This window comes from Populus nigra, chromosome 1 (genome assembly GCF_951802175.1).
Source record: "Populus nigra chromosome 1, ddPopNigr1.1, whole genome shotgun sequence".
Lineage (NCBI taxonomy): Eukaryota > Viridiplantae > Streptophyta > Magnoliopsida > Malpighiales > Salicaceae > Populus > Populus nigra.
In genome coordinates this window covers 6,633,899-6,641,858 of record NC_084852.1, presented here as the reverse complement: position 1 = coordinate 6,641,858, position 7,960 = coordinate 6,633,899, and positions in this window count along the sequence as shown.

Here is a 7,960-nt window from a genome sequence, read left to right as displayed (position 1 = left end):
TTTAATTACATGCCATAAATTATAAAAATTTTAAATTTGTATCACCAATAATTTTTAAACACGTGTTTTTTTGTGGTTGAACACTTGATTGATCTTTTAGTCAAAATCCAGTGAATGATGATCAAGTATTTCCTATAATTTGTATATTTTTTTTCCTTCTAAGTCTTGTTATATGACTATATAAACCTTATATAAATTGAAATTCAAATCACATATATAATTAAATTATCAAATAATATCATTCTCTTTTGTTTTAAATTTCTACAATAAGAAAATAAATAAAACACATGTATTGGTTGAGGTAAATTGAAAACTTAGAGGAGAGAGTAAAGTTTTTTAATTACATGCCATAAATTACAAAATTATTAAATCCATATCACCAAAAAATTTTAAACAATGTTTTATTCTTTGTTTACTATAATATAGCACTGAATTGATTAGGGATGACAATGGTTACTCACTAGTCGGATTTCTTTATATCCATACTTTACCTATTACCTATAAAGTAAAAAAATTAGATTTCCATCGAGATTAGGATATCCATATGAATATTCGTTATTGAATTATCATTTATTATTCAACATGTTACAGGTGCAAGGGAAAAAGCAATTAAATGATTACAATTTTAAATTCTATATTTTAATAGATACTTTATCATAAACAATATCCTCATTATTAAAAAGTTCAAGATCCTATAACATTATATTTCAAGTTTGATGTTAAAGTATATTGAAAACCAATGCAACACATATTAATGCATCCTCGTGGACACCTTCACTTTGGTATAATGAACATGGTAAGCTCTTATATGTACAAAAACAGAAAAAAAAAATATCAAATTAAGTGTCGATGGTATTGGGTCTACCTCATCAATGCTTATCAAAACATAACCATGCTCCTTTATAGTGTCATCATCAATCTCATTGAAATTTATAAAATCTATAATTAAAATATAATTAAATAATAAATATTACATGTTATATAATACTTTGTTTAAAAGAAATCAATAAGTAAAGCATCAGTCATTCATTATCATAATTGAAAGTATCTTTAATAGTCATCGTTGATAGATTAGGCGAAAATATCTTCTTTAATTGTTAAGGTTGATGGATTATCTTCTACAACCTAATTATCAGTGTCACAAAATACCTCAAAATTGATTGGATCATAATTTCACCATTTTCGAATAATTTCTACATTGTCAAAGTAAAGATAAACACAATATAAATATCAATGATGCAACTTAATAAGATAAAATAATATTTGAAGAATTAGAGAAAATAAAATACTTTTATTTTAATCTCAAATTATAATGAACATAAACAAGGTCATTAAAATAAAAAAAAGAGAAAAAAAGAAAAAAAATACATTTAATTTTTTAGTGATCTAATTGTAATTGCAGAAGGGAGAGGACCAATTTGAAAATTAAAAACCCTCTCACTAAGTAACCCATCTTTTTTAATCAAATGGTCCACAATCAATTCTTTTTATTAATGTTTCCATTTTTTTTTTGATTTGTCTACAAGTTAGCAAATGAATGGTTGTGATTTATTCTTAAAATCCAATGATTAATCTTGGTTTGCTTTGCCTTCAAGCCAAAGAAGATTTATATATATAAATAAATGAGTTACACACACACACACACACACTTAAGAGAGGGAGAACATTTAAGAGATAAAAAAAATAAAAAATACTCACACATACTCTACCCATACCCACACAATACAAAAAAAAAAAAAACTTTAAACCCTATCTCTACACTAAGATCTACCAACATAAAAAAAGAAGAAAACCAACAACACCTTTTGGCCGCCTCTCCTGATTGTCTCCCTTTATTATCCATACCATCTCACACCAGCCTCCCTTTCTTGACAAAAAAAAAAACCCTGTATAGAGGTCTCCCTCTTTTTTTTCTTTACAAGCAACCTCTTCCCCTTACAGACCACCCATCTTCCACCTTTAGTTGACTAGTAACCCTTTTCCTTGGTCGAACCACCATCCAACCGTTACCCACCATTCCTAGACCCAAAAAAAATCCAAGCCGTGTCTTCTTCTTTTCGTGACAACCTCTCTTCTCTCTCCCTATCACTGCCAATGACAATAACAACTTCCTCACCACCTCTAACTACTGTAGCTTCACTGTCATTTTCTCTTTCTCATCGTTGGTTACCCTATATTTTCCATCCATCCTCTACCTCTCTCAACCATGGCTAAAAACCCCACCATGAGCCAATCACTACCTTTTTGTTAGCACAACCATTAGCCCCATCACCATCAATAACCATACCCATGATGCAACCCAATAACCTCTAAAGCTCCATTAACCATTGAAATAACCTCCAACAGTACCTGCAGACAGTGACATATCAGCACCGATGCTACCCAATAACTAGATCTGCCATCTGAAGAAGAAGAAAAGAAAGACAAACTAGAGAGAAAGATTGAAATAGAAAGCTTAATCAGATCTAAAAAAATAAAAATAAAATCAAATATTTACGTGGTTTTTCTTTGTTTTGCAGGTAAAGATCAAGCTCACTGTCGACCCAGGAAGAAAGAAAGGAAAAAAGGATCGAAGCTTTGGAAGGCCAGATCTCTCTCCGTTGATGGGAGTGTGTAGTTGTATTTTTTTATATGTTTTAGAATGTTTAAAACTAAAAATACAAAACAAAATAAATATTTTTAATTGCAAACAGTCAAAGTCTCTCAAAAACATAAATAAAATCATATCGTCTAGTATTTACATATGAAGAATTCAAAATACATATTTTGCATGCATTTTAGGATTTAATAACTAGTTTACTAAACCCATTAGAATTTGGCCAATATTTTAATAAATCCTTATTTTTTTAATTCATTAGAATTAATGGTTAAAAATCCTGGTATAGAACATTGAACCTATAAGTGACACTGATATTTAAAATATCGGGAGTTGACCAGAAAATTCTCAGAGTTATTATAAATATTCACCAATTTTAATTTGGAATATTTTTCATCATAATACACAAATTATGAAGAATCTTTTTCTAAGAATTTATTTGGGTACACGAGTTCATAATAAATTCATAAACATCAGATTTATTCATACGAGTAAATCTCAATCCTAAACCACAGATAGACCACCAATAAAAAAACCACTAAAACCTTTAAATCACATCAAATCACATAAAGCAGGTTACTTCAGATATGATACACTAGGGGTGCTGATACCTTTCCTGGTCACAACTAGTCTTTTACCCTTGAATCTTTGATAAGACCAGTATACCCGAGTTTTGTAGCGACCCTGAACCAAATAACTAGGTGGTGACTCTAAATAACCCTCTGACACCGCGCGTCCACGTGTGACAAGTTTATCCAAACATTGATAATTTTTTCTTTATAATTATATACTAAAAATTTATATGTTTCACTTGAGAAATTTATAATCATTGAAGATGATAGACAAATCTCAGTTGCAATTATCCACTGTTAGACGTTTTCTTGAGAGTATGGAGAACTAGACATGTGAGCTTGTTTTTACTACTCAAATATCTGCAAATAGACAAAAACAATGTCACAATTCACCATAGTAATATTTGTAAAAACTTCTTTTTGTAAATATAAGAGCATGTTAACATACAAGATAATAAGATTTGGCAACAGTGGGAAATAATAAATTACCTATAATAGGAGATGATGAACTTTTAAAGCAGTAGTTTCAAAAATAAATGAAGAACAAAGGGAGCGAGAGTAGGGGATTGGACTGAGTTTTTTAGTTTTTTCTCATAGATGTAAACGATGCGAGAACAAAAGGAAGAAGACATGAATAAACAGGGGAAGAAACAAGGGAAGAAAAAGGGAAGGTCAGGATTTGTATCTCTAAAACAAAATGACACTGTTTTCTTAATGAAAAAAAATATGCTGGGTCACTTGAGTTTCGGGTTGACTCGGTAGGTCACCTAGATTTAGCCTGGCCAATTGCAACTCTAGTTTTCACCTATGTAAAACCAGCCAGCGCTCTAAGTCAACTGGGTTTCGGATCAACCTGTTGAGTGAGGCCATGTTTTAGAACTATGATATATACACAAACCAATTTATTAATTGTGCTCTCGTTGTGGCTTGAACTAAAAAAGCTTTTAGAATGTAAAAATAATAATTTCTAGACCTTCATTTTTTTGGGCATTGTCATTAAACTTAATACAACAATTCAAACTTTAAGAATCATAATCCAACTTTTTATTTAGCATGAGTCTTAAATTAAATCGTGTGAAAATTTTTTTAACGTAACCTTGTCAGCCAAATAGGTTCCATAAAAAAACCAAAGAAAAAAAAAGATCAGTTTCACCCTAGCCCTAAAGGAGGCCAAATAGCAATGGCGAAAGTATGAAAGGTGGTGTTAAAACTCAAAAGATGGATTTAGTGTTAGTTTAATAGGAGAGAAAATGAGAGTTAAATATATTTTCTTTTATACCTTGTATTTTTAAGTCATATTCAGATTCAATTGAATCAATATGATTTAATCTGATTTAATTGGCTTAAATTTTTTAAAATTGAAATCAAATTGGATAGAGCGATTTATTTGATTTTTAATTGATTTACTAGTTTTTTCTATTAATTTAATTTTTTCAGTTTAGTAGCTCTAATCAGCTTTGTTGAAGAGCCCCAATCAATCCTTGTGCATTTTGGATGTTTAATGGTAATAAATTTTGAGGATAGGATCGTGTAAGAAACTACCCTGGCTTGGAGGCTCAATTACTTACGTCTATGGCCCAAGGGAACCAGGGTCTGGTAACACTGGTTTCAGGCTTCAACTAGGAGTGCAGTATTTCAATCTTCCTCCTGATGGCATTTGTGATTTCTCGCATCAAGAGGCCCTTGGATTGCTATACCTAGATTTTGTATTTCTTCAAGTTACTTTTCTTTTGTGTTTAAGCCGCAAGAAAAAGAAAATACTGTCCGGTCAATCAAATATTTCACTTTTCAAGCCTGTTATACTTTTTGGGCTTTTTTTTTTTTGTATAGCCCTTTTCTGATTAGCGTTGTGGGATGGTGGTGGGCTCGAGGCATCTTCTCTTTATTAATGATGTGGGATAGATTAAAGTATTTATTTTTGAATTATAACTTCTTACTTTGAATCATAACACCAAGGCTCTTTGTTTTTTTAATAACATATGATAAAAAAAAGTTAAGCTTCTTACATTTGACATATTAGCAGTTTAAATTGCGTGATAAACTAGATAAAGGGATTGTATTTGACTGCTTTTGCCAAGCAGAAAGGAGAAAAATAACGTATAGGACCTAATACAAGTATTTTTTTGTATACACGAGCTTGAAAAAAATCAGTAGCAGCTAGACTTGGTAATGGAATTTTCCCATGAACTCAATTGGAATTCCCTAAGCAATCGGATATTGTAGTCCTGTAGCCGCTGGAAGCAGCCGTTAGCTCATGTCTCTCTCTCTCGCTCGCTCGCTCTCTCCATGCATACGTACCAACAAAACAAATAGCTGAAAGACAACAAAACCAAGAACTTAGCTTATTAATTCATTTAGTGCTCTGTTTGATAAAATATTGCAATATCTAGATTCATTAATTTCGTCATGCTTGAGTGTAAAAGAGCTCACCAATTAGTCGCTGTCCTCTAACGAAAGCATACACCAACTAATCAGAACCATATATTCAACCAATTTTTTTCTTAATAATAATCAGAGCCATATATATATATATATATATATATATGTACTAATAATTGAATTTATGCTTCCTTGAGTGATTTTCAAGTTTGGTCTACTTTTTGAGTGGACTTTCGTAAGGATTTTGACAATGGAGTCCTGTTCTTTCATGTCTGTTTTGACATGTTATAAATCATTTAATAGCACGCCGGTTGAAATGTCATATTAACATATGCTGCTGAAGGGTCACACATCTAAATGATTTGTTTGGATTTGAGTTCATTAGTGTTTTCACAGACATGTTTATAACTCCTTCGAAGGTCTAAGTCAGAGGCTAGTTTTTTTCCCACTCTCTTTACCTAGCCACACGTTGATTTTCAATTCTTCGTGGAGTACTAGCTAGCCTTTTTGGATTTTGCGGAGTTTCCATTTTCTCCATGCTTTTTGATCATGTCTCGAATTCAACTAGGTTGTTTGCTTGTCCTCGTACCATCATTTCAATGATCCATTGCATCTTGAATTCTTTGAAATGTGCAATTAAGAATATTGGGGCTAATAATTGTTTAATTTTCTGAAGAATTCAGAGCTGCTAGCTAGCTGTGCCCCCGTTTTCTAAGTTGCTACAGGAATTCAGATTTAAAATGCGACGCCTCAATTCAGAAAAAAGCTTGCAGAATTCCTCGTTGTTGTTGCAACCTTGTGGCTTACGGAGTCGAGTAAAGCACATGAGAGCTTGTGTATAACGTTAGGAGCTAGTAGGCTATCCGCTTGTTAATGTTCTTGGCTGATATGGGAATTAAACCATAGGATATATCCATCTTATATGGTTAGCCCGTCACCCATTATAGGGAATTTGAAAGGATGGAATGTGTTCATGTATACACTACACAGTAACTCATCGCCCGTGACAGGGAGTTGATAAGATGGATTTCGTTGACTATTTTGGGCATCCAATGCTTTGGAGTGGGAAAAAACTTACGTGGGGGAAAAATAAATAAACAAGTTTCTTCTTTTGAAAAGGGAAAATGACAGCTTCAATTAAAACATGGAGATTTGGGAGGAGTAGTAGACCGAGGAAGCTTCGTATGCCAAACTGTGTATATACATAGAAAATACAGTGTATTTGCTGTCAAATACGAAGGGTCACTTGACAAAATTAAGGAATTTCAAGCTTTATAAATGTACGTGGGGTCCTGTAAGGTTTTGAAGATCGCTAATTTAGTAATCTACATGCTGTTGAAACAAGCCATCAATTTCCTGCTATTTGTATGTACCCACGTATATGGACCAAGAAACGCAAGGAATGTTGGCGTGATATATGCGTTGTGGGGCCACTCTTGTCTTTTTCTTTTTTTTCCTATCAAATATTCTATGTCATATAATGGGGCCAGCAGAATATTTTCTTTATTTTAGAGGAGGCAAGTGAAAATCCAATCCGCCAAATCCATTGGATTGATTGCAAAAATAAGATCCAATCCGGTATTTTTCACTCAGAACTGAAATAATCCAAAATTTGTAGGTTGAGCTGGGTGAGCTTGTAAGTAACTCATGATTTTAAAACATGAGTGGTTTGGTGGTAGGAAAAAGATAAAGAAAGAAGAAATAAACGTTAAGTGAAGGGAATAAAATAGACGAAGAAAGATAAATTTACCTCTTTTTTTTATTGAAACAAAGGAAAATTAAAGGAATAGAAATGGAGAATTTTTACCTTTTAAGGAAATGAGAAGAAGAGGAACTAGAAATAACATTTTAAGAGCCCGTTTGGCTCTGCGGCTGCGGCTGCATTTTTTTTAAAATACAGTTGTAGCAGTTTGGTTATCAAAAAATATAGTATATTGTTCATTGGGTCCCACCTTTTTCCTTGCATTGGAAACACAGTATTTGCAAAGCAAGAATTACATACTTTGTTTGCACTGTTCACGTAATTGCACTGTTCAATAAACAGTGCAATTAACATTAACAGTGCAAAATGATGCACTGTTCATGAACAGTGCAAGAAAATTGCACTGTTCATGTTAAAAATAGTGAACAGTGCAATTCTCTTGCACTGTTCACTTCTGCGTGGATTTTATTTTTTTATTTTTTTTAGTGTGTTAAGTTTTTTTTTTGTTAATTTTTTTTTAAAAAACTATTTTAGAGTGAATTTTATACATGATAATATTTTATCTAATTTTATTACACGCTAAAAAATTATGAAAACTGTAGTTCTTGTTAGATAAATTTTGTATGTAATGGAATTGTAGATAGTTTAATAGAATAATAAATTTTTTTATATATAAAGTATGATTTATTTCATAATATTACCGCAATAGTT